At 37.1% G+C, this 22,895-nt stretch overlaps 1 pseudogene; it reads left to right on the top strand.

The window, feature by feature from the left end:
- The first annotated feature begins 504 nt into the window (after window positions 1–504).
- Window positions 505–22,761, top strand: LOC114411278 (annotated as a pseudogene).
- Window positions 22,762–22,895: the final 134 nt, after the last annotated feature.

The following is a 22,895-nucleotide window of genomic DNA, read 5'->3' as shown; positions in this document are numbered from 1 at the left end:
ATGTTGCAGTTATCTATTATGAAAATAAATGGAAATAAAGGGAAATAATTGCTCAACTAATTAGAGTGAAGAAGAAGAAGCAAGGGAAGAAGAAAATATTTGATAAATTTTTAAATTTTGCATCAAAGTCCGGTCTACGTGTCACAACCTGGGATAATTTATCACGCTGGATAGTCTATGTGACACTAAAATTGTCAACAATGCACCTCACTAACGACATTACTTTTAAATTTTAACAAAAAGGGTTAAAAGTTAGAAATAAAATATCTATTTACTCTTTATCTTGTTTCCATAAGATCTAGTGTGATACTTAACAAATCCCATTCAACAAAATCCAAGTAAATAAAGAGGCTTCTTGAGTTAAGTTGCAACGAACAGAACACTCCCATGGCGGTTTTGTCTTCGAGCTCTCACACATCCCTTCCAAACCTTTCCAAATTTCCCTTCCACAGATTCAATTTCCATCCCCACCACCTAAATTTACCTCATTGGCCCTCAAAACCAATGCCAAAGAGTTCCTTATCGCTCTCAACAACTTGCAAAGGCCGCAACGTGTTCAGTGAAGAGTTCAACGGAAGCGTGGCGGAAGAGGAGAGTTACAACTCAATGGACAATAAGCAATTCGTGCGTTGGTTTCGCGAGACGTGGCCTTACTTGTGGGCCCACCGTGGGGCCACCTTCGTCGTCATCATTTCCGGTGAAATTGTCACTAGTCCCTTATTGGATCCCATTCTCAAGGCACCTCCAAATTTTTCAACTTCTTTTTTTTATTGGGTCATTCATACATAAATAAAATATATAACCTTCTTTTTTTTTGTTTTTATAAATATCACATGTATTATTTACTGGAAAAAAATTACTAGATATGTGTGTCTAATGTCTATGATCCGACTAATCTCTATGTCACTTAATTCAGTTTTTCAATTTGCGAAAATGAATTAATGAAGCTCAATGAGGTGTTATGTAGAGATTAGTTGGAACCAGGTTTTGGACCATGTAATAATTTCTCCTATGGAAGGCAATGTTCGAGCCAAGTAGGATCACTCTGGTGAATAACTATGTATAAAATTGTTAAATGTATTTTTCAAAATAATAGAAGAAATTTTTTCTACTCGCTGCACCGTTCAATTGTTCCCCATATTTAGCTATGTAATGTGGTGCGTGCTGCAGGATATAGCCTTCCTTCATCACCTGGGAATCCGGTTTGTTCTTGTTCCGGGGACCCATGTCCAAATTGACAATCTTTTGCTTGAGAGAGGTGAGCCATACATGCAACACAAGGAAATGAAATCATCATGGTTTGAATGTGATTGGGTGCTAGTGGCTAATTTTCTTAATGTAGTGAAAGGGACATATTATTATCACCTTGTGCTGTTACTTACCAACACCACAAGAGAGAAATGAAATTTTAGCTAGTGAGCATGAGCATTGACTAGTGATGTTGTTGTTTTGTAGGGAGACAGCCTAAGTATGTTGGTCCATATAGGATAACTGATGACGAGTCTCTGGCAGCGACAATGGAAGCAGCTGGGAGAATAAGATTGATGATTGAAGCAAAGCTTTCTCCTGGACCCTCCATTTACAATAGCCGTCGACATGGTGGCAATAGCCGTTTGCATGAAGTTGGTGTCAGTGTTGCAAGTGGGAACTTTTGTTGGTTTTGAGGAGGAAATTATAAAAAATAGAGGAGAGAAGAGAGACAATACGTATGCGGAGGAAATAGAATTATTCTATTCTAATTCAAATAGTTCTCAACAGCGATACAATAAATAGCAAAAGATAAACTAATTAGATAACAAGATATTAGCAAAACAGAATATTAAAACTAACTTGCTCCTTAAAGATAAGAACCACTTATTTGACTAGGCTAATCCATTAAAACTGCCTTACTCCTAAAATATAGGAAATCAAATTATTTACTAAATCCTATTTTAAAAATTGAAAAATAAAATATTATGCAGTTACAAAAGTATATCTTCAACACTCCTCCTTGCTTTTGGAACTGCAAACTCCAATTCTTTGAGTTCAAATTTGTTGATAGGTAGTGACTTTGTAAACATGTCAGCCAGTTGATCTTTAGACTTACAATAAATTAAGTTCACTTCACCACTTTGTTGCATCTTTATCAAATAATAGAACTTGATGTTGAAATGTTTAGTCTTCCCATGACACACGGGATTGTTTGCAATAGCAATGACTACTTGATTGTCAACAAAAATTTCAGTTTTGTTCTTTTGAGCAAATAGAATGTTTGACCTTGTTGAAGTGAGATACATTAGATATCCAATCAAGCTCCCATAATATCCTTCATCAATGTTATCAACACCTTCTTTCTTGCTAAACTTCTCCTTTTGATTCATTGGAGTGCTAACAGATTTGCATTCCTCCATTTGAAACTTCTTCAAATTTACTTTTGCATATTTCCTTTTTTTCATGTTTAGCATTCTTTCAAGATGGCAATGATCAAGTCTCTTGTGCCAGAGTTCCGTGGGTGTGACTTGAGTGAAATAGGCTGTATGCTCCTCCTCTGCTGGATCAAATGAGAAGCTTTTACCTTTCATTTTAACCCTTAGAACTTCCCGGCCAAAATTGTCATAGATAAAGCAATGTTGATGTTCAAAGGACACTTTAAATCCCTTTTTAATCAACTGACCTACGCTTAGCAAGTTTTGGTCAATGTTAGGTACATAAAGAACATCTGATATTAATTTGATACCTGAACACGTTGAAATTGCAACAGTTCATTTTCCTTTTACAGGAATATAGCCACCATTCCCAATTCTGACCTTTGAGACATTAGTTGGCTTCAAATCTTTGAATAAAGTCTTATCATATGTCATGTGGTTCGTACAACCACTATCAATCAACCAACTTTCACTTGATTCACTACTCAAGAAGCATGTGGCCACAACCAGTTGGTCCTCCTCTTCTTGATTAGCAATCTGAGCTCCCTCATCATGGTGATTTTTGTTGGGGCAGATCACCACTTCATGTCCTATCTGGTTGCACTTGTTACATTTTGCATCTGGTCTCCTCCAACATCTGAAAGGTGCATGACCTTTTTTGCCACAATGCTGACAAGGTGGATAATTTTTCTTTTTATCCTTACCTTGGTTGTTTGCACTGTTTTCGCTACTTGCTGGTTGATTCTTCTTGAAAAAATTCTTTTTGCTTTCATCAACTTCATGATGTTTGGCGGGCAAAGCACCTTCGACAACACGATCTTGCCTCATCAACCTTCGCTGCTCTTGAGCTTGCAGGGCATGTAGCACTTCTGCCAATGTGATTTCCGGCACCGTTACCAAAATTTTCTCTACAATTCTCGAATCAGCAAAATCACTTCCCAACAACTTTATCTTGTTGGCAATACCCAATAATTTGTTTGAGTATTCTTTGATTGTCTCTGACTCTTTCATCCTTTGAAGCTCAAATTCTCTCCTTAAATTTAGCACTTGCATGCTTCGCATTCTATCATCTCCAGCGTATTCCTCTTTCAGATAATCCCAAATTGCTTTGCTTTGGGTGATTTAAGAGTCATGATTCTGATGAATATCATTTGTGAAACACCAGTGAACAAACATGATCTCGCCTTTGCCTTCTTCATCTTTCTTTCCTTGTGATTTTTAATTTGGGCCATGGTGGGATTTTCAGGCAGCGGAAATATTTCATAATCCTCTTCCACAACATCCCATAAATCCAAAGACTCCATGTAGGATTGCATTTTCACTTTCCAAAGATCATAATTCTCTCCATCAAAGATTGGAAGAGTTATGTGGGAAAAACTTGCTTCACCTTCCATGGTAGAGGTCTCGTAAGAATAAGGCTCTGATACCAATTATTGGTTTTGAGGAGGAAATTATAAAAAACAGAGGAGAGAAGAGAGACAATATGTATGCGGAGGAAATAGAATTATTCTATTCTAATTCAAATTGTTCTCAACAGCGATACAATAAATAGCAAAAGATAAACTAATTAGATAACAAGATATTAGCAAAACAGAATATTAAAACTAACTTGCTCCTTAAAGATAAGAACCACTTATTTGACTAGGCTAATCCATTAAAACTGCCTTACTCCTAAAATATAGGGAATCAACTTATTTACTAAATCCTATTTTAAAAATTGAAAAATAAAATATTATGCAGTTACAAAAGTATATCTTCAACAACTTTCTTGCAGCCAAGGTTTGAATTCTGTGATTCAATTTTTTTTTCATACTATATGGACATGTTAGTTTCTATTCCCTTGTTCTGTTGTTGCGGTAACTATGACATTAAGATGTTTTCCCACTGTTTTCTGCTTCTGTCACTGTTAAGAGCAAGTCTTTTAAAACTTTTTGTTTGGCAGAGAAGAGGGGTTGTCAAAGGAGTTGATTTTGGGTCAACTGGGGAGGTTAAAAAAGTAGATATTTCTCGCATGCGTGAAAGGCTTGATGGCGACTGTATTGTTATTTTAAGCAACTTGGGCTACTCTAGCTCTGGAGAAGTATTAGATTGCAAGTATGCTTTAGAGTCTCTGATGATTACCTTTTACAACTTGGTTTTTCTTGATTGCTTCCTGCCATATATTCTGTTGTTATAACATGTTTGTAATTTCTGATTCATGCTCTATTACTATTTGGCTGCTACAGAAAGCCTCAATATCTTATGTCATTCATATTCTCAATCTAGGGGGTCAGCCAGGGGCCAATGGTGAGGTTGTTGCCATGTGACTAAGTGAAAGGTTCTAATTGTGGTTCAGCCTCTCTCTCAAGGGAGTAAGGCTGTGTAGATGTGACCATTCCCAAACCCCATTATTGTAGAAGCTTCCTATCCATCATCAATTATGTTTCTTATATGAATATCTTGGCGAATATTAATATTTTTCTTTCGAGGCTAGCTTTTGAGGATTGGAGTTAGACATAGATTGGAAGAAACAACTTCATGGAGAATGTGCTCAAATAAAAACATAGGAAGTTGGTTTCTTAGGGCAACAATTAATAAAGAGATTTTATAAGGTTTTATGCAGCTATTTAGTACATAAAATAGTTGATTCTAGAACTTGACATCTTGTGGAATGTGAAAAAATACTGAGAAAATAGTGACACAAGTTTTTAAATAACCTTTTTTTATGTGAATCAGATTTACTCCTGTGTCAATGTGTTCAATTTATTTTTCTCTTGAATGTTGCTATATATAGTACTTGGATGTGATCTAACATAGGAAAAAAATGCTTAAATACTGGATATTGATGAGTTTTGTTTTCCACAGCACCTATGAAGTTGCGACAGCCTGTGCCTTGGCTGTACGAGCTGACAAGCTTATATGCATTACAGATGGTCCAATACTGGATGAAAGTGGACACCTTATTCGTTTCTTGACTCTTCAAGAGGCAGACATGTTAATTCATAAGCGGCTTGAGCAAAGTGAAACAACTGCTAACTATGTGAAAGCTGTTGCTGAAGAAAGTTTCAAATCTCTTAAAAATTTTAATGGGGCAGTCCATTCTTCACAGAATGGAAAACCATTTTCAGAATGTCATAATTCAACCTTTCATAATGGTGTTGGTTTTGACAATGGGAATGGCCTATCTGAGGAGCAGGGTTTTGCTATTGGAGGTCAAGAGTCACTATGTCGAACAAATGGTTACCTGTCAGAACTGGCTGCTGCAGCCTTTGTTTGTAGAGTGAGTTGATGGTTCAACTTTTCCTTTGTGTCATTGGTTATTTAGGTCTATATTGCCTTAGCATCTTGAGTCACTGAAAGTCTGAAATTTTTATTTCTATTGTCTCTTGTTCTGTTTAACTATGATAGCCAGGTCCATCTCATTACTTTTAAAAAAACCCTTATAGTTCTTAAAGATTTTATTAAAATGAATAAGACAGCATGTAGAGGGAAGTTTGCAACTATCGGAAAAATGATCAACTACAGCTCGCAGCCCTTATTCATTAATGGTGAAGCTTATATACATCTGCAACGTGAATTCTGTTACAACTGAAAAGATAACTAACTAATTCAGCCAACTAACTAACTATTTCTGTTAAAGCTGTTTATACTGCTAAGAGCCCCCCTCAAGCTGGGAATGGATATTCATCATTCCCAGCTTGTTACAAAGGGGCTGAAAGGTGGCTGGTGGTAAAGCTTTGGTGAATATGTCCGCGAGTTGCATGGAGGATGAGACCGGAAGGAGCTTTACGAGACCCGCAATGACTTTGTGGCGGATAATATGGCAATCGATCTCGATATGCTTAGTGCATTCATGGAAAACGGGATTTGTTGCTATCTGAATTGCAGATTGGTTGTCACAATATAAGGTGGCTGGCTGAATAAATGCTACACCAATGTCTTGGAGAATATACGTTAACCATTGCAGCTCACAAGCAGTAGATGCGAGAGCTCGATACTCGGCTTCGGAGGAGCTGCGGGAGACGGTGGACTGTTTCTTTGACTGCCACGAAATGAGCGAAGAACCCAGATAGACAAGGAACCCTGTAGTGGATTTTCGAGAATCTTTACACCCCGCCCAATCCGAATCACTGAAAGCTCGGAGTTGGGGAGTCCCGGTTGCTGTGAAGAACAGCCCGGATCCTGGTGAACCCTTGAGGTATCTCAATATGCGAAAAGCAGCTTGAAGATGAATGTTGGTAGGAGCCGACATGTATTGGCTGAGTTGTTGAACAGCGTACGCAATATCTGGGTGAGTGTTGGTCAGGTATATGAGTTTTCCTATTAGTCTTCGATAGGAGAATGAGGACTCGTCGGAAAGAGAGTTGCCTGAGTTCATCTGTAACTTCATGGAATAATCCATGGGTGTCGAGTGTGGCTTGCAACCTAGCATACCTGAATCAGATAAAATGTCTAAGGCATACTTTCGTTGGCATAAATGAATTCCATCAGTGGTGCGGGCAATCTCGAGTCCCAGAAAGAACTTCAAGTCGCCAAGGTCTTTTATTTTGAATTCCTGATCCAGGAGGGTGGTGATATCTTGTATTTCCAGTATAATTTTCCCCATGAGTATGATATCATCTACGTACACCAAGAGTATGGTAGTGACTGACTTAGTGAGTTTTAAGAAGAGAGAGTGGCCTGAGTTAGATTGCTGAAACCCATGAGAGACTAAGAAACTAGATAACTTTGTGAACCATTGTCGGCTAGCCTGTTTAAGCCCGTAGAGGGACCGTTGAAGACGACAAACAAGCTTCGGGTTTTCAACTGCAAGTCCAGGTGGAATTTGCATATACACTTCTTCTTCAAGCTCTCCATGGAGGAACGCATTGTTGACATCCAATTGTCGCAAGTGCCATTGATTTTGCGCAGCCAATGCGAGAAGAACACGAACGGTAGTGAGTTTTGCCACCGGAGAGAATGTGTCGAGGTAGTCTAACCCCTCCATCTGAGTGTAACCCTTGGCGACCAAGCGTGCTTTATACCTTTCTATGGAACCATCAGCCCGATATTTAATCTTGTAAATCCATCTGCATTCGATAGCTGTCTTGTGAGGAGGAAGAAGTGTGAGTCTCTAAGTGTTGTTCGTCTACAAAGCTTGTAACTCGGCCTTCATTGCCTTAATGCAGCAGTCATGGCGAGAGGCTTCGGCATATGATGAAGGTTCTGTGGCTGATGAGATGGTCATCACGAAGTTCCTATGGGCAGGTGAGAGATGTGAGTATGAAAGCACTGAGCTTAGTGGGTAGCGAACAATCACTGAAGCTTTTGGTGTAGATGAAGCAAGAACTTTGTGGTAATATTGAAGGTATGTCGGGGAATGTCTTGATCGTGTTGAACGCCAAAGGTGTGAAGGGTCTTGTTTGGTTGAATGTTCATCACAGGAATGTATTGGTATTATGGGTTGTGATGAGTGACTTTCTTCTGGTAGGTCAAGGTCTTTGCCGGAAAAGGGTCTCGGAGATGGAGATGGGGTTGAGTTATCTAAGTTTAAATGTTGGGTTTCAGGCAAGTATGGAAAATGATATTCGTAAAAAGTAACATTTCTAGATACTGCAACATCGTGAGAATGCAAATCATACACAAGATATCCTTTTGTATGAGTTTTGAAACCAATGAAAATGCATGGGTGTGCCCTGGGATCAAATTTTTGCCAATTTGCTTTGATTGTGTTGATATAACACAAACATCCGAAGACACGGAGATTAGATATATCACATGGATGTTTATGCAATTTTTCGTAAGGTGAAATGTTATGTAAGAATGGTGTGGGAATGCAGTTAATTAGATATGCAGCATGCGGCAAAGCATAACACCAAAAAGTAGGTGGTAAGTTTGCCTGAAAGAGGAGTGCTCGTGTAACGTTGAGCAGATGTTGATGTTTGCGTTCTACGATACCGTTTTGCTCTGGGGTTTCGACACATGTGGTTTGGTGTAAGATCCCCTTTGATGCATAATATTCATGCATTAGAAACTCTATGCCATTATCACTTCTTATAGTTTTAACTTTGTCGTTATATTGTCTCTCAATGAAAGCAATGAAGTTGATGATTGTATGTCGCGTTTCCGCTTTAGATTTCATAAGATGTATCCACGTGAATCTCGAGTGATCGTCTACAATAGTTAGAAAGTATTTATGACCATGCATGGATAGCTTTGAACATGGACCCCATACATCCATATGCAGTAAATCAAAGGAATGAGATGCATGCGAGCTGCTAGATGAAAAAGAGATTTTCTTATGCTTTGCATAGTGACACGTGTTGCAGACAATTTTTTTATCATTTCTCAAAAGAGGATAATAGTTTTTCATACATTGTAGCCTTTCATTTGATGGGTGTCCCATTCTAAAATGCCATAGGTCTATGGGGATGATGTTGCATCTAGGATGAGTGATGGTAGAGTAGATGGCTTTGGTAGTTATCTGGTTTGGTATCAAATGGTAGAGGCCATGCTTTGCTTCAACTATACCAATCTTCATATGATTTTTCGCTTCCTGCAACACGCACGATGTGGAAGAAAAGATTAATTCATAATTATTAGAAGATACGAGTTTTGATATTGAAATAAGATTGAATGTGAAAGTGGGTATGTAGAGCACGTTATGTAAGGTTAAATTGGATGAAAGATGTACGGTTCCTATGTGAGTAGCGTGAACGAGATTACCGTTTGGAAGCTTTACCGTGATCGGGCTGATTTGTGTGTAGGAATGGAGATTATGCAAAGAACAGGTGACGTGATCCGTTGCTCCCGAATCTAGGATCCAGGAGGTGTGATGTGCTTGGGTAGAGAGTGAATTACCTGGGTTCAATGGTGTGTTAACAGTGCACGAGGAGACTAATGCAACTTGTTTAGACTGCGCCGTGCTTCCTACCGGCGGCTGCTGGATTAAGGCAAGTAATGCCTTGTACTGCTCAGGGGAGAAGTGAACAACCTCTTGTGACTCGTGTTGCTGAGCTTGATCATTTGTAGCTTTATCTTCCATTATCATCACATTGTTTACGGTGGTTCTTCCACTATACGGTTTGTATCCCGGCGGGTATCCATGTTTCCGGTAACAAACATCTACTGTGTGCCCAATCTTGCCGCAGTGGGTACACGTCTTTCTTCCATTGTTATTCTTGTTTCTTCCATCATAACTTGCAAGCATCCCATGCTTCTTATAACAAGCACTTTCTACATGACCAATGCGCCCACAGAAATCACAAGTGGTCCTCGTCGCGTTTATGGAGATGTCCTTGGGTTCAAAGTTGATGTTTGGTCTTGCGTGCCCTAGCAATTGTCTTTCTTGCTGAGCTACATAAGAAATTTTTTTGGATATGGCAGGTATAGGATCCATGAGAAGTACGTGAGAACGAATGTTAGTGTACTGTTCGTTCAAACCTCGTAAGAATTGCATGGCTCTATCTTCAAGCTTGCGTTGTGCGATAATGGTGAAAGCAGTGCATGAGCACCTGATGTTGCACGAGCAGACCGAATCAGGTCTGAAATTCTCAATCTCGTCCCAGATTACACGCAGACGAGTGAAGTACTCCGCGACTGAAAGTGAACCTTGTTTCATCGTTGATGCCTCTTGCTGGAGGTCGGGGATTCGCAGAAGATCTTCCTGCGAATACCGTGACTTCAAATCTCGCAAAATCTCCTCAGCTTTGTCCATCCAGAGTATACTCTGCAGTATGGAGGTGGCCACCGAGTGAACTATCCACGATACGACCATATTGTTGCACCGACGCCAAGCTCCATAGGTTCTATCTATCTTTAACAGTTCAGGTGTGCTTCCGTCTATGAATTCCACCTTGTTCTTGGCACTCAGCGCAGTAACCATGGACCTACTCCATGAATGGTAATTGGTTGAGTCTAATACTGGGGAAACAAGAGCTATGGCCGGGTTCTCGCTTGGATGAAGGTATAGGTAGCTTTCTGTGTTATTGATTGAAGCTTCGTTCATTGTGGATGGTTGAGAAAAGAGGAAGAAAGGTGTGCGCAGCAGAACTCTCCGTTAGAAGAGCTCTGATACCATATTAAAATGAATAAGACAACATATAGAGGGAAGTTTGCAACTATCGGAAAAATGATCAGCTACAGCTCGCAACCCTTATTCATTAATGGTGAAGCTTATATACATCTGCAACGTGAATTCTGTTACAACTGAAAAGCTAACTAACTAATTCAGCCAACTAACTAACTATTTCTGTTAAAGCTGTTTATACTGCTAAGAGATTTGTCAAGTGACTGATTTCTATAAATGTAATGACCTCAATGTAACATTTTTTTGAGAAATGACCTGTTTTTAGTAGTCAGTTGTCCTATCATTGATTACTTATACAGAAATTCCTTGAGAAGTTGCTTTTTGATATAGGATGACATTGCTTGAAATCCCAGTTATATGATGCTAATGGTATAAAATTTTTCTGTTTGTCAGGGTGGTGTTCAAAGAGTTCATTTGTTGGATGGCACTATTAGTGGAGTTCTGTTGTTAGAACTGTTCAAGAGAGATGGGATGGGAACAATGGTGGCTAGGTAGGCAAAAATTGCCCTCTATCTCATGAATTTTTTCCTTATTATGAAATATTTTTTCTGAGTTGGTAACTAGTTGGTGAGAGTAAGAGCAATATGTGGTAAGTTGTATCCTTCATTCATTCATTCATCCAACTTTTCTTTTTCTTGATTTTATTTCAGTTATTAATGTTAATAAACCAAAATTTTAGTTGGTATCCCTGTATTTGTTATATCAGTGAGATTCAAACTTGTTTGCAGTTGTATATGATTAGCTAATGGTTACATGGATGGTTGTTAAGATTGAAGGATCCAAATATTTGATTTGGATCTCTAGACCATATGTGATCATTCTTCTTTACTTTGATCAGTTAGTTGAAATAACAGGCTATGTTAGCGTTAAATACTAAAGAGAACAAACTGATTAAATTCTACCATGGCATGACAATATATTATACCCTTGAAGAAATTTTTGCTTGCTTTTATTTTTAAAACCCAAAAATAAATTAATACCAAAATGATGTTCATGGGGTTTCCAATGCTGCTGCCTATTAGCAATAAACTATATGTGGCAGATATTGTTGATGGTGTTATATATGATTGATATCATTTTCTTTTCTTTTTACTTAGTTCTATTTCTCAAAGCCTTTATCTTCATTTGCCTGCCTTCAAATAATTTTGCAGTGACCTTTATGAAGGCACCCGGATGGCTCAAGTAACAGATTTTTCTGGAATGAAAAAACTTATCCAGCCTTTCGAGGAATCTGGCATATTAGTTAAGTAGACTGATGAAGAGGTTTGCTTGATATCTTCTTCATAGCTATTGTAGAGCCCATATTATAACCATTACTGGTGATTTTCTCAAGTAGTCTCATACATTTGATTATTCTCTATTTATAGCTGCTTCAATCATTAGGCTCCTTCATTGTTGTTGAAAGAGAAGGACAAATAATTGCTTGTGCTGCACTTTTTCCTTTCTTTGAGGAGAAGTGTGGAGAGGTTGCTGCAATTGCAGTATCCCCTGATTGTAGAGGCCAAGGACAGGGAGACAAATTACTTGGTATGTTAATTGTTACACTCTCTACCCCGATATACATATTTATATAATAAAATACATGAAAATGTAGAATTACATAAAATGATTTTATTCAATAAACATAAAAGAGTTCATATGGGTAAAAAGTTCACATTTGTGTTAATCACTAAATTAAAAACTTATCAATTAAGGATATGAAAACATTTTTGACTCAAAACAAGATCGTTCAAAACTCTAGAGAATAAACTAAAGACTCAACATGTGAAACAAAAATGATAGAAACTACATGTCCAGAAGTTCATGCAATTAATACAAAAATCCCATGTCCCAATGTCACATCATATTAGAGCATTGTATCTTAGCGTCTTCTAGTAGTTCTTTAAAGTCATTCTCCTAATCATTTGCTCCCACGAACACAAGGTTCGAGATCATCACAGGATCCAAACACAAACAACGCACATGGAGTGAGTTATCACATTCCTAAACAAGTAGAGATAAACGAAAGCACACACACACACACACACACACACACACACACACACACACACACACACACACACACACACACACACACACACATATATATATATATATATATATATATATATATATAATATAAGTATAACAAGCTCAACTTAGTACAATTTTCATCATTTTACCACTCATTGCATAATATCACTTGATCTAAGGATTTAATCACAAAATCACATTTCATACTTTTACATTAATCATGTGTTCAGAACAAATCATCTCAAGTACAACACAATATCTCATACTCACACAATTCATTATCCATCATCATATAGCAAGTCACAATGATCATTACATAAATGTTATGTAACAGATACACTAAGACTCAATTGTATATGCAATGTAATATCATGTCAGTGAAAAACCTCGTCTGGCGCCTAGGAGTACATGACAAGACATACCATACAGTGATAAATCATGTCACTTTCACTAGGTAAAATCGTAGGGAGACCAGTCAGGGTCACACTGTTTTGCGAGAATATTCCAACCATGTGGAATCGGCACAAACTTAAAGAAACACTCAAACCGAGTGAATTTACCCCCAAGGCCTAGACTCTAAAGAGTTCATCAGGGACTCTCCCTCCTAATTCAGGTCCAACCTAGAAAATATTTTAATACACAGACTATATCTATGAACTATACAAAACACACGACTCCTCAGTTATTCTCAAAATAATTTTAACTCTTTATGTCTCAAAAAGTGATTTAACTCGTGGGGTTCTCACAATGGATTCCATCACAATACTCGTCGTGTATTAACTTATCGCCCTTAAAGGGTCTTACAGTTGTGTGATTATACAGTTCATAACTCACAACTCAATGCATACAACATCTCAATACACATGTGATCTCACAATTTAACACATACTCAACTTATCACTTATACACAGTTCATCACACTTTCATAATTTCAAGAAATCACATTATCACGCCTTAAGCATTATATACATATCACACCATAATAATATTAATATGTTATGTTCATATGACTAATCATCTCATTAAAATAGACATTTAAAATCATATATGTACCACTGGAGTTTGAACTCTGCAATACACACAACTACTTAGTTGTTTTCAAAATCATTTTAACTCATTGCGCTTCATAGTGATTCAACTCGTCGGGTTCTCACAGTGGATCTCATCACAATACTCGTCGCGCATTAGCTTGTCGCCTTTAAAGGATCTTACAATTGTGTGATTGTACAGTTTATTCACAATTCAGTGCATACAAAATTTCAATACACGTGTATCTTACAATTCAACTCATACTCAAGTTATCACATATACTCAATCTCAATCACAATGTTATAATCCCAATGCAATATATTATCACACCTCACGGATCATACAAAAATCACACAACATTAATATTTACATGACACAAAACATGCATATATTAAATCGAACTATATTATTTTCAATTTAAAAGAGTTAATGAATAATTCAACTAAAAATGCATTAAAAGTATTTATCGTTGAATCTTGATATATTAATTTCCTTCAATTTAATTTTATTATTTAAACTATTAATTTGTAATTTATTTTAACAATTCATATACATATATATGTGTTATAAGTGTTATAATCATCAACACAGAATAACCAAAACATAACAAAGAACGTTTCCAATAATCTAATTCTCATGCTAATTTAGTAAATCTTGTCGAAAACACAAACAAATTATACAAAAATGTTTCTCACAACATGGGGAGTAAAATTTCTCAAACAATTTTACATAATCATATCAAAATCAAAGGAATCAAAATCATAGGTTCAAAAACACGAAAATACCAATAGCACTCAATTTTGTCAACTAATTCGCATCATGGCATCAATTGCACTGTCAAACATAACAATCTTGTGATTATAATCGTAAAGACAAAATTACAATACAGTAAACATTCCAAAATAAATCCCAATTTGATCATCTAAGGATCCTTACACATGTTCATTTTAACCCTAGTTGCGATAAATTCATTCCTTACCTTTAAGCAGACTCATGTGTATAATCCGACAGCGATAGTGACATCTATAACGGTTTTCTAAGATTCTTCATACTTTTTCTTTGGTTGTTCTGCTAGAGTTTCCAAGCATTAGAGAGAAAGAGAAGGGATTAGAGCTTTAGTTTCACTGTCTCCGTGTGAGGAGAATTTCTCTCTCTACTTACATTATTTCACTAATCCCAACGGTGAGAATGTGAGAAAATGAGTTCCAAAGGTGGTGTCCAAATGTCAGAACGATCCAACGGTGAATGAGTTCGAGATCATAGTTTTACTGGGACTGGTTTGGATGCATGCAGGAAAAAATAAAAGGTTTTGGGAGAGAAAGAAGAGAAAACGAATTTGGAAGAAAGAAAGAGTGTAGAGACTATCTTAAGTGTAAAATATAACCTAGTATGTCTTTATTTTTAGCTAGGGTACTTTGAGTCTATTATTTATTCTATTTTGCTTTATTTTGTTGATTTATAAAAAGAAACTTTATTTTACTCTTTCGTTAAAAAAATAGCCAATTAAAATATTGCTTTATTTTCTAAAACATCATTTTATTCTATTTATTTTCTAATACTATGAAATTATTATTTTAATTAACAAAAATCATTTCCTCTCATTTATTTAATTTCTAAAAACTCTATTAACTTTTAAATAAAACTTTTTTTATTTATTTTACGAAAAATAGGGTGTTACATTAATGTTATTTATTGCCGCTATGGATTGACAATTAATTGACAATGAACCAGTGATTAATAATTTGTGGAATATATTGGATTTCCAAGGTGACTTTTTTTGTTTATTCTGCTCATATTGAGAATTAAATGACTTGAAATGATGTTTATTGCAAAGAACTTTTCAGAAAGTAGCATTAGCATTAGTAAAAGGGTTTGAAACTTTAAATTATGACTTCAGTTCCCTCAAGTCTACATGCCCTTTCAAATTCATTAATAGGGATTCTACAAAAGTTCAAAACATGCCATAAATTATTGGGGGATTAAAGGACTCTTCCAAAGTTTTCATAGTCTTGTCATTTCTGATACTCAAAAAGGATCATATTATTGCACTAGACTAGTAAGAACTGATTTTGTACTGATACTATTTCAACTACTTCTGCTCTCATATTTCAGCAACATAGTTAAACCCAGACTGCCCAATTAGACCAAGTTAAATGTGAGCTTATCCAATTAAACCTCTAAAACTGGCATTCCAAAAATGCCTATTGACCGAATGAACCTGTACTGAACTGTCAAGACCATGCAACTGCACGTGGTTTAACAGGTTCAACCAGTCCAAGGTTAATATTATTGTCCTGAAACCAAAACAGGAAATGAAAATTCAAACTTCAGACCTGTGGCTGGTTAGTGTCCTTAAACCGTCTTTCTGATAGCTACTGATCACTTGAATTGGTACTGAACTGTTCAAACCTCATTTTTAAGCACCTCTCGAACTACTATGCTAAGTTTGGCTTTTACTTTTGATGCACATATAATATAGCATATAGTTTTTTAGTTAAACCGTTAAAACAAATTGAACATGGATTCATACTTACCATTGAGTCATTTAATCAAATTAAAGTATTATAAATTTACATGAAGTTATTAATATTTTCCTTTTCTAACCTATATTATATAGTGCATGGTTAATTTATTTATACTCAAACGTGTGTTATATTTTTCTAACATATTGCTACATATGTACTTTCATGTACATATGTACACATGAAATCCCGGTTTATCCTTAAATTTCTCACAATGCCATGTAACAGTGCTAGTATTTATATTCCAACAGAACCACAGTTACAAGGAAGTTCGAATGTAATCAAAATAGAATCACTGTAACAACAGGAATTTAAAGGAACAATAAATGCGACAGCACACTGAAATTCATAAAGATTCGGCAAAAGTCATCAATGGGTCCTTTCCTGAAAGATAAAGGAACGGAAACAAGGGATGAGCTCAAATTGGGAAAGAGAAAAAGAATGTAAGAGGGAATTTGATTTCAGAGAGAAAAGGGTTCATACCACAAGCATGCCCTTCAATGATTGTAATCACACAATTTAACGCTCTCCCTCCTCTCACGTGAGCTCTTGCGCACTTCCTTGCTTTCCTCATCGTTTGACACGTGGCCATGATGCTTAACAAATTCTCCCGCCTTTTCTGAGCCCTCCTTCACACGTGTTACATTACTCATCCCTTTAACAACAACCTTGTCCTCAAGGTTGAATTCTGGATAAGACTTCTGCATTTCATCAACATCTTCCCATGAATTATCTTCCTGAATGAATGAATTCCATTGCACCTGCACTTGGGAAATCTCCTTGTCATTTCTGTGAATCACGCGAGAGTCCAAGACCTTATAAGGTAACAGAATTGGGCCAAACTCAGTAGTTGTGAGAGGCAGTGGAAAGTATTGCTGCTTAGAGTCTCCCAAGAACTTCTTAAGTAAAGATATGTGGAAAACCGGGTGTATCTTAGTTGAATCCGGAAGTAACAACTTAAAAGCAACCTCGCCAATCTTCTCAATAATTTCAAAAGGTCCAAAGTACCTAAGGCTCAATTTTTTATTCTTTCTTAAAACCACCGAGTGCTGCCTGTATGGTTGTAACTTTACCAAAACAAGCTCTCCTACCTCCAACTGAACCTCCCTTCTTTTTTTATCAGCCTGAAACTTCATATAATTCTGGGAGTGATGTAGGTTACCCTTCAGTTTAGTCAATAATGTATCACGAGCTTTCAAAATGTCTTGTAATGCTGGTGGATCATTCTCATTGTGTTCATACCTTATTATATTAGGTGGAGGCTTGCCATAAACTACTTGATATGGAGCGATCTAATGCTATGATGGAAGGATGAATTATACCAGTATTGAGCCCAAGGTAGCATCTCCAACCAGTTTTTGGGATGAACAAAGACAAAGCATCTTAGATACATTTCCAGCCTCTTGTTAAGATTCTCTGTTTGGCCATCGGATTGTGGATGGTAAGAGGAGCTCATAGCCAAATTAGTGCCTTGTGACTTGAACATTTGCTTCCAAAAACTACTGATAAACACCCTGTCCCTATCTGACACAATTGATTTAGGGAAGCCATACAATTTAACAATGTTATGTATGAATGCTTCTGCTACAATCTTGCTGTTAAATCCTGGTTTCAAAGGAATAAAGTGAACAAATTTTGATAGTCTGTCAACTACCACCATTATGTTAGAGTAACCATGAGATAATGGTAGATTGGTGATGAAATCCATTGCGATTTCATCCCAGATCATATTAGGGATAGGTAATGGCTGAAGAAGACCAGCAGGCAACAAGGAATGAGTGACTTTGGCTTGTTGACATATGACACATTCCTGTACAAACTTCCTAATATCCTCCCTCATCTTAGGCCAGTAAAATTGAGCATTGATTCTAACAATTGTTCTAGTGGTTCCAGCATGTCCTCCCACCTTGGATGCATGAAATTCAGTCATAATCATCTTAAGCAATTGACTATCATTAGGCAACATAATTCTCCTTTTCCATATGATCACATCCTGATGTAATACATAATCGCCACTCTTCCCAGCATTGTTGCTACAGAGCTGATAGATTTTCATCAAAGACTCATCATTCTTTGTTGCAGCTGCCACTGTTTGAAGCCATGTATTTGAAGGTTCAGACCAAGCCATAGCAAAGCTTCTGGATAGTGCATCAGCAGGAATATTCTCTTTTCCTGGAGAATACTGAATTATGAAATCATATCCTATAAATTTGGGTAACCACTGCTGCTGTTCTGGAGTTTGTAATGTTTGATCAAGTAGTTCTTTCAAGCTTTTCTGATCTGTCTTTATAATGAACTTGTGACCCAGTAGGTAATGTCTAAATTTAGACAATGATTCAGTGATTGCATAAAACTCTCTAGCATAAGCAGATTGCTTTTGCATTCTTAGGGACAACTTCTTAGAGAAGTATGCAATAGGGTGTTTGTTTTGGCTCAACACAACCCCTATGCTTGAACTAGAAGCATCTGTTTCAAGAACAAAAGGTGCAGCAAAATTAGGGATGGCCAACACTGGAGCTGTAGTAAGGGCCAATTTCAAGGCTTCAAAGGCCTTATCTGCTGTATCACCCCACTTAAATGAGTCCTTCTTTAATAAATCAGTTAGTGGTGTAGCAATGTTAGCATATCCCTTGACAAATTTTCTATAATAACCAGTCAACCCTAAAAAGCCCCTTAATTGCTTCAAATTGGTAGGTTGAGGCCAATCTTTAACTGATTCCAACTTTTTAGTATCCATAGCCACTCCATCACCTGATAAGGTATGACCTAAGTAACCAATCTGCTGCACACCAAAGGTACATTTTGAAAATTTAGCAAAAAGTTGGTTCTATTTGAGGATATTGAGCACCACTTCCAAGTGATTCAAATGGTCCTTCCAAGAGCTGTTGTATACTAGAATGTCATCAAAGAACACCAATACAAATCTCCTCAAAAAACCCTTAAAAATCTGATTCATTAAGCTCTGAAAGGTTGCTGGTGCATTGGACAAGCCAAATGGCATGACCAACCACTCATACAAACCTTGATGTGTTCTGAAAGCTGTTTTGTGTCTATCATCCGGATTTAGGAGGATTTGGTGATAGCCAGACCTTAAATCAAGCTTAGAAAAGTAGCATGCTCCATATAATTCATCAATTAACTCATCCACTGTTGGAATGGGAAAACTGTCCTTAATAGTGATTGTATTTAATGCTCTATAGTCAGTGCATACCCTCCATGAACCATCTTCTTAACCAAAATGATTGGGGAAGAGAATGGACTGTTGTTGGGTTGGATGATTCCCTCTTTAAGCATGCCTTCCACCAACTTCTCAATTTCCTCCTTCTGACTGTGTGGATATCTATAGGGCTTAACTTTGACTGGATTTGATCCTTCTAATAATGGTATGGAATGAACATGAGTCCTAAGTGGTGGTAAGCCACTAGGAGTACTAAATACGATACCGTAAGTATGCAACAAGAGTGACAATTCAAGTTCCATGTCCTCAGGCAGCTCCAACAAAGGAAAAGAATGAGTATCTTCCTGGACAGCATGCATGCTATAAATTCCAGCAATTGCATCAGTGTGTACCATCCTCCTAATGTGTTGAAGGTGTGTTGTGGTAGGTAAAATGTTACTATCCCCTTTCAGGGTAGTGTATCTTCCCTCATATAAGAATTTTATCTACAAGGTCTCATAATCAGCTAAATGAGGTCCTATGGTCTTAAGCCAACTTGCACCCAATATTAGATCAGCCCCTGATGTAGGAAGTAAAAATACTGGTAGTGTGAAAATATTACCCTGAGCTTGTAGAGTCAAATTTTGGATCAGTACTTTAGATTCCATGTAATTGCCATTGCCAACCATAACTCTGAACATAGGAGCCTGCTCAATTGGTAGCTTCAAGAATTTAGCCACTATTGGTTGAAGGAAATTATCTGAACTGCCACCATCTATCAACACCTTCACTAGCATAGTTCCCACATAAGCCATGAACTTAATTGTGCCTACTCCTAAGCCTCCTTTCAAAGCATTCAAGGATAAGTGGTGATCATCAATCACTGGCTCCCTTTCTTCTATTATCACCTTGGATTCATTTACAGATTTCTCAGCATCCTCATCCCCCAATTGTAAGACAAAGCATTGCCGGTTTGGACACTTGTGATTAAATGAAAATTTCTCATCACAAAAATAGAATAAGCCTTTCTCCCTTCTCAGTTGCATTTCTGCAGGGCTAATCCTTTTAATGTTTGAATTCTTAAGTGGTGGACTCGAAGGGGTAGGTAAAAAGGGTGGTAGGTTTGGTTTAGGGTAGGTGAGGGTGGTTTTTGGTGTATTTTTAGGTGGTTGGTTAATAGAAGTGCCAATGAAGGATGAATTATTATATCTGGTTGAATATGTGGTGGTGGATTTAAGGGTAGGGCAATACTTTTCTTCATACAGTTTAGCTAAGGCAACGGCTCGCAAAAGGTTTAGAGGTGACATAGCAACAACATCACGTTTAATATCAACATTCAAGCCACTTATAAAACAATTCAGAATAGCCTCCTCAGTCAATCCTTCAGATCTATTAGCAAGGGACATAAATTTCAAATAGTAATCTGAAACTGAACCTGATTGCTGCAATTTAAACAGTTCAGCCATAGGTCAGTCAAAGGGTGAAGGGCCAAATTGGGACTCCAAAGCAGATGTTAAAGCGGACCAGGTGGTAACTGCCTCGATCTTCTGCAACATTTGGAACCATGGTATGACGTCCTTCTCAAAATGCATAGATGCAATGTCAACACGATCTGCATCAGGTGTATTGTGGTAATTGAAGAATTTATCCGCCTTAAATATCCATTCCAGCACCGGAGAAGAGCCATCAAAATGGGGAAAACCCAGAGAAATGTCTTTGATCGGTGAGACCATCATGACCGGAGGAACTCTCACGGTTGAGTTTGAGTTCGAAGGGCTTCCATGATTGAGAGAAGAATTTTGTAACAATTGTTGTAAGGATAACTTGATCTCTTCCATTGTAAGTTCATGAGCCTGGTTTTTAGCTTCCATTGTGGTTTGCAGTTTCTCCACCGTCGTAGCTAAACGTCGAAGATCATTGGCGTTCGTGCGTACCTCAGCTTGCAGTACCTTCATTCTGGTGTTCTTCGCCATGGAAGTCAATGAAAGCACCAATGTAACAGTGCTAGTATTTATATTCCAACAGAACCACAGTTACAAGGAAGTTCGAATGTAATCAGAATAGAATCACTGTAACAACAAGAATTTAAAGGAACAATAAATGCGACAACACACTGAAATTCATAAAGATTCGACAGAAGTCATCAATGGGTCCTTTCCTGAAAGATAAAGGAACGGAAACAGGGGATGAGCTCAAATTGGGAAAGAGAAAAAGAATGTCAGAGGGAATTTGATTTTAGAGAGAAGGGTTCATACCACAAGCATGCCCTTCAATGAATGTAATCACACAATTTAATGCTCTCCCTCCTCTCACGTGAGCTCTTGCACACTTCCTTGCTTTCCTCATCGTTTGACACGTGGCCATGATGCTTAACAAATTCTCCCGCCTTTTCTGAGCCCTCCTTCACACATGTTACATGCCAATTCATCGCTAATTTGACTTTGAAAACATTGTTGAGAATCCGAAAGTTTTGGGAATTTCATTTGTCAAAGTAGAAAATGTCAACACATATTCAATTATTCATAATACATTGACCTTCTTGATGTTACCTTACTAGGGTATTCAATCTCAAGGCATAAAACCATTGACTTCCTTTCTTTTATTTTTGCTATCTTGGCTTTGGAAAGTATTGAATCTTACTAAGCAGGTAGGTTCCTTAAGAGTATACCTACAGTTGTTGACTAGTTCTTTGTGCAATTTTCGTATCAGAAATTGTTTGCAAATATTGTATATCATCAGACCATGATAAAATTTTAAGGGTACATTGTTTCCAATGTCATCCAGAAACTACTTCTATGGTGTGGTGTGAGGTCCATGCAGTGCATAGTAAGACACCTTTTTTCGAAGCTGTTTGATTATAATATTTGGGTACTGTTGCTCTACAATAGTGTTTATCTTATGTTTTGACTGTATCTGTTTAATTTTACGATCAAATGAAACAGATTATTTAGAGAAGAAAGCATCATCTCTTGGATTTGAAATGCTTTTCTTGCTCACAACTCGGACAGCAGATTGGTACATACCCTCCTCAATGCACGTCAAGCATATGTCAATATATTTATCTAGAGTCAATGTCATTTTGTGCTTTCAGTGGATTGTTACTTACTTCATACTCTATATCTATTCTTTATTGCTGCATATGGTTTGTTAACTCCATAAATGCTTTTCTAAAGACATGAATTCCCATTGTATTGACAGGTTTGTGAGGCGTGGATTTTCAGAATGTTCATTTGATTATATACCTGAGAAGAAAAGGAAAACAATTAATCTATCCCGCAAGTCTAAGTATTACATGAAGAAGCTTCTACCTAATAAGAGTGGAATAACTGTTAGTAGCAGATTTACATCCTCTTAGCGCATCTTTTTTCTACCGGGGAAAGGTTGGTTGGATCAGGTTGTTTGGCACTTTCTTAGAGTTTAGGTAATTATCTCCTAATTATATGGTTGCTGGAAAATCAATAGCTATGACAAGTTCTCTAACACCTAGTTTTCTGTTATTTATTAGTATTATTTAATTTCCAGATTTTGAGTTATTTTCTCTCTCACCCCAAATCAATCAATGCAAGTTGATTTCCTAGTTGTTACACATACATGTTTGTATCTTCTTTACTTTAAGATACAGAAACTAACACAAGTGACTGGTGAATTACATAAATCAGGATTCACAATCTTCAATACTTAGGCATTTTTACTTAAAAAGGGCTCTTGGAACTTTATAAATT

This window comes from Glycine soja, chromosome 5 (assembly GCF_004193775.1).
Source record: "Glycine soja cultivar W05 chromosome 5, ASM419377v2, whole genome shotgun sequence".
Lineage (NCBI taxonomy): Eukaryota > Viridiplantae > Streptophyta > Magnoliopsida > Fabales > Fabaceae > Glycine > Glycine soja.
The sequence above is the reverse complement of the archived record's forward strand: the minus strand, read 5'-3'. Positions and strand labels throughout refer to the sequence as shown.